The following is a 5,707-nucleotide window of genomic DNA, read 5'->3' on the forward strand; positions in this document are numbered from 1 at the left end:
GAGTGACCAGGAACAATGGTCACAAGCTGGCGGAGGGAAGGTTTAAGTTGGACATCAGGAGGCGCTACTTCACGGTCAGGGCGGCTAGAGTCTGGAACCAGCTTCCAAGTGAGGTGGTGCAGGCTCCCACCCTGGGGGTTTTTAAGAGGAGGTTGGATGACCACCTTACTGGGGTCATTTGACCCCAGTGCTCTTCCTGCCATGGCAGGGGGCCGGGCTAGATGATCTGTTCGGGTCCCTTCCGACCCTAGAAACTATGAAACTATGGTTTTGCTTAAGTACTGGACCAGATTATTTCCATCACTGGATGCTTTTAAGTGCTGCTTTGAGTAGTGGGCTGGACTAGATGACTTCCTGAGGTCCAGCCTTATTTTTCTGTAGCTTATTCAGTTTAGTTCAAAGTGATATCTAATTGATACAAGCTGAATCAAAACAAGCCTGTTTAAATCACAGAGCTAGGTATTTGTTAGGCAGACTAGTGGGTAGAGAAACATGATGTGCCTTAAAGACAATGGGATACTTAGGAATTTGTGAAACCATTTGGGAATGTAGGGCATCAGAGTTCCTGGGTTATAAACCTGACTCTTGGAACACTGTTGACTCTGATGCTGGTGACAGCTTTTTCACACATGTAACTTGGTCTAGCCTTCGAAAGAGGTACTGAAGCAAAATAGTTTAGTTAGCCTTGTCACATTAAAGAGCACAACTCTATTCCCACCTTTGCCTAAAGGGATTGATTTTTTGTTTGATTTTTCAGTAAGCTTAGCTGTAAAATGGGTCATTAATTATTGCATCCCCTAAAATAGGAGTAGAAGGCTTTGACCGATAAAGGTTACAGGGTGTGCAAAAATCCTGTTTTACCAATGAGTGCACAATCCTTTCCCGGCATTGTATTCTGCTGGGGAAGCTCTCCCTCTCTCCATTTTTCCCGACGCTTGGCAGGTCTACCAGACTTGCTGATTTCACAGTAATTGAAAAGTAAACTTGGTTTCTAAATGCTTTTAGGATCCCTATATATTCATCATGGATTAGATTCTTTGCTTAAGGATGTGTGCTAGAAAGAGCCCAAAGAAGGGAAGGAGATTCAGAGTCACAATTCCTTCCTTGATTCTAGAGAGGCAGAAAGGATCTTTACTGAGGGAAGATTCCTGCCTCATGTTCTCTCAGCATCATTGGGCACTGAAAGGGTAGAGCTAACTTACCCAACTCTCAACTTAGACCTTGCCCCTTATCTGCTTGCCTCTGACCTATTCTAGACTTGCAGCCCCTGCTGCAGTTGTTCTGATCCAATTGTAAACTGTAGGCAGCCATTCTAGGACCTCATGGGCAGAGGTGAAGAGTCGGAGCTAATTCTTCCACTGAGCTTTGTTGGGGCACACCATGATCTGATACTATACAACAAAATGGAGAGCTTATTTCCTATTTTTGCAGAAACTATTTTATATTTTTAAAGCTGGTATCACCTCAAATGATTGAAGTTCTTGGGGAGGGACAGATACAGCACCATGATGAGGGTTCAGTTAGGACACCACATACATGTGGAACAGCATTTGATACTAAACTCAGTTCTAGTATACTGGCCAAAGGTAGGCCAATAAATTCATAGAACAAAGCTGATACTAGAGCACACTATTTCTGATAATCACAAGCAGAGCTGGGTTAATTTTTTTGGCCCAAACCATTTTAAACAAAAACAGGTTCCTCAACACCAAAGTGTTTCCCAAATTCAATATGGTTTTGACAAATTGTTTGCCTAATAAAGAAGTAAAAATATTCTGAAAAAGTTGAAATATTTTGTTTAGACTTCTACAAAGAAAAAAAATTCAGTATTTTGTTGAAAAAAAAATCTCCTTCCATGTTGTTAATAATGTTGACAAATCAAAATATAACACTTTGTTTTGGGTCATATGAAATGTTTTATTTAATCTAAAATGCCTTTTCTTCGGTTGAGTTTGTGGTTTAAAAATATTTTCTTTTGGATGACTGGGTATAATGTTTTGATTTTTTGGAAGTGCCAATGAAAGGGACAAAATGTAATTTATACAGCTCAAATCATAAGATTTTACTACATAGAAAAAAGAAAGGTTAAAATGAAATTGGATTGACTTTGAATAAACCTTCAGTGAAGGTGCCTTTATTATTATTTTCCTTGTACAAAACTGCAGTTGATAACACTGGATAAAATGATCTTCTATTATTTCTATAAAAATGACAGAAGTTATTAAACTAACTGAGTTTAAATTAGAAGCCCATATTTCTGAGGGGTGGCTACCAAGATAATAAAAATTTCAAGAAGATAACAGAGACAATTTTGTTAAGCAGCATCATGCTTTCTATTATCTAGATCAGAGTTCAGTCACATAGTGAATATGATCAAAACAAAAAAAAATCAATAATGAACCGAATTTGGGGGCAGGAATGGGGGGGAAGAAAGGGTTCATTTTACTGTGCTTAGATGTGAAATCATCCTGCACCAGCCTTGCATTTAAAAAATGAATGTTAACTAAATCTCTGCTCAAAAATGTGTCTGTAAATGGTCAGTGTCAGGCCTTCTTTGAATATCCACAACCAAGTCCTACAATAACTTCACAGTACAAATGACAGCAATGCAGGACATTTTCCTTGCGAAAAAAAGTGTTTCTATCAAGCTGGGTGTGAAAATGTGGAGAACAGTAATAACAATGAACATACTACAGAAACCAAACTATTTTTTGCTCATCATCTTGCTAAAGGTGCTCAACACATCTCCAAAACTGAAAATACTATTATCTGTTATATATCTACCAACGTGTTAACAGGATTCAAAATAAATAAATACCTTCAAGATGAACTGAAAACGCAGAGTTATTATGCTCCCAAGCTACTTGCATATGTCAAAATATTACAATTGTTACAAACTATTTTATGGGTAAAAGCAGAGCCACACGATATTACTAAGTCTTTAAAAGGCAATGAATGCAATCATTAAAAGACTCTTGTTAATGTTGAATATGAAGAACTAAAATTTAGATCAAATTATAAATCACCCAGCACAGGTCTAGCCAATAAGTGGGTAATCAAAGGGAGCAAGCACCTCAGAAAATGGGGCTGATGGTTTCCTCTTCAACTTGTCTGGAAAAAATCTGAAATTAGCTATCTAGGGCTATCTGTTTTCCATTTCTCTGCATATATACGTTCGATAAGCTTCCTCAGATTTCTGTGGACCTGAGCAACCTGCTCAAGAACTCCAAACTTTTTGACTGCCAAGCTCTGAAGAGTAAGTTTCCTTGTTCTATTCCTTTATTAAATATTCAGGAAGTACCAGAAATATGTTGAGTGTTGTCTGACTGCCCCGGAACATTTTTCATAGTGTGAGAAAAGCACAAAATTATCTTTCTGAAATGGAGTCAATAGTCCATAGCTTTTGCTATGCTATCTGTTTAGTTTTCAGTTACCAGTATGTACCATATGCATTTACAGACTAGAAATTAAAACATTCTAAAATATCAATTAATAAAAGATCATTTTACTATCATGTGAAATAAATGGATCTCAGACTGACAAGGCTCTCTTGGCCTCAGGAATAAAAACAGACAAATAACATTATTTAAAAATTTGTGCCATAAATCACATAACCTAGTTTGAGATTCTATATGACAATATATGTAGCTTGAACAAATGTTTATAGCCAAATATTAAGCAATTTATTATGGGAATACTGAGAGACCCTTAACTACCTAAGCAGAAGTGAGTACTTATATAGCATAGTAATAAATCATGATTATAGCTGTACAGATCTCTCCACAACAAATAGCACTTGTAAAGTGATAGAATGATAACTACCTTCTTCTTGTAAAGTGATTGATATAGCAACTACCTTCTTCATACTTAGCAAGCTGATATAAAACTTAAAGCTATAAAGATACCAAAATCATATAAAAAGAACTTGAATCTACTAGTTTGTAGGGCAAAATCAGTCCTCCTGTTAACCTTTAAGAACAAATATTATCTCCAGGATGGGTGCAATGGTCTGTATAAGTTTATTACTGCCCACAACAATAAAAAGAACAATTCATACAAACTGGAAGGCAGCCTTAACAGTGGTGGAAGAAGAGAAGGCTAATTGTGGATTATGAGCACAGGACAAGAAGTGGGAAACAGGAGTAACACTGGCTTTTGATCAAGGGAATGGAACTGGTGGAGATGGTGAGAAAGTGAATGGAAATATTTGGGGTGGGGGGGTAATATGGGAGAAAAGGCAACCAACCAGAATTATTGGTCAAAAGAAGCATGATCTAGGCAGAGAAAAATTATGTAGCAGTACAGGAGCTGCCTGGAGTTAGCTACAAGATGGATAAAATAGGTGTGGCGTAGAAGGGCAACATGAGCAAGCTTGGCAGTATGGAAGGAGTGAAGCACTAGGAAGAGGGCATGAGACTGGAGGCACTGAGAAAACAGAAGGTGAGCTGGAAAGGCACATGGAATGAGACCAGTCAAGGCTAGATTAGGAGAGGCATGAAAAGCTACATGGCAGGTAGGAAAAAAAGCTAGACTGTTAAATAGAAGTTTGAGACAAGAGCAAAGAAGCCTCAGTGAGCTCAGCGTGTATAGGCAAGGCAGGTTTGGCTATTGGCAGGATGAACAAACAGTAGTTCAGTAGAAATTAGAAACACAGAGGAAGATAAAATGATGTTGCTTGACTCAAGAATGTCAGTGGCTGACCCTACTGGGCAAGCATCTATCTGGCTCCAACAAGACTAATCATTAACATGTGCTCATGCTATACAGGTGAATGAAACTGTAATATATAAATGCAAATACAATTTTTGCTACTTGTACTTCTTAACAGGGAGAAGAAGAATGCAGCAAATAGAGCTGTTAAAATGTTTGCTACAAAAAGCACTAAAAAAAGGAAGAAAACTATACAAGTTCTTAAAGATGTTATTGATAAAAGGCCTGATTTCTGGTTAAGAATCCTCACAGATTTACACATCATATTTTCACTTAAAAATATTTTTGAAAAACCCCATTCCCCACCCCCACATGATTGTTCCATGATAGAATACATTACACTATAATATGGTATGTTAAGATAACATTTGCAGCTTGACCCCACACTCATTAATGCCCATTAGCCTTAGTGAAAAGAGGATCAAGACCCAACATCCCAGTTTAGAACAAAAAGGGGAATAAAGTCATCACTGACCCTCTTACTCATTCATCCCAGCACTGAGGTCTCTAAAGTGTGATTGATTTTAAGTTTTATTGCCTGAACTGAAATACTAACGCTTATATTGCAGAGATTTAAAGTAAAGAGCTCAACATTAAATCACAATGACTCTGATTTTGTAGTTCAAGTATTATATTCTAATTTACTTTTAACTTCAGCTTTATGATTTCTTTATATAGGATTTTTGGTTTCTTTCCCTGCTTTAAACAGGTGCATACTACTAAACAATAACTAAAGGTGCAAACAAGCACTCACTGCACTCTGTCTATGCATAGACAGCTTACTTTAAGCTGCCTAAATCTAGACTAGGAGCAGGTACTGCTCCAAGGAGTGGCACATACTGGCATTTGCCACTTCCAGGAGCCATGTGAGGAAACTGGTGTAAGCAACTCGAGGTTTGGGAAAGGAGAGGGCAGGATGGGGAATTGGGGGAAGTTGGCAGGATGGAGGAGAGACTGGTGGGTCTGTGGAGGGGGGTGGATCCACAAGTGGGGAATT

The 5,707-nt window shown here is 38.0% G+C and overlaps 1 protein-coding gene and 1 long non-coding RNA gene across 2 annotated transcripts in view; both read right to left on the reverse strand.

The window, feature by feature from the left end:
* Positions 1–3,252, reverse strand: part of LOC109303522 — a 19,521-nt gene extending 16,269 nt beyond the window's left edge. Inside the window, exon 1 of the long non-coding RNA XR_002099148.1 lies at positions 3,241–3,252. This is a non-coding gene — a long non-coding RNA (uncharacterized LOC109303522). The remainder of the gene's footprint in view (positions 1–3,240) is intronic.
* Positions 1–5,707, reverse strand: part of EPHA6 (EPH receptor A6) — a 1,262,645-nt gene that overhangs the window by 597,815 nt on the left and 659,123 nt on the right. The window lies entirely within an intron of this gene.

This window comes from Gavialis gangeticus, unplaced genomic scaffold, assembly GCF_001723915.1.
Source record: "Gavialis gangeticus isolate Ggan-Ray unplaced genomic scaffold, GavGan_comp1, whole genome shotgun sequence".
In the NCBI taxonomy this organism is placed as follows: domain Eukaryota; kingdom Metazoa; phylum Chordata; order Crocodylia; family Gavialidae; genus Gavialis; species Gavialis gangeticus.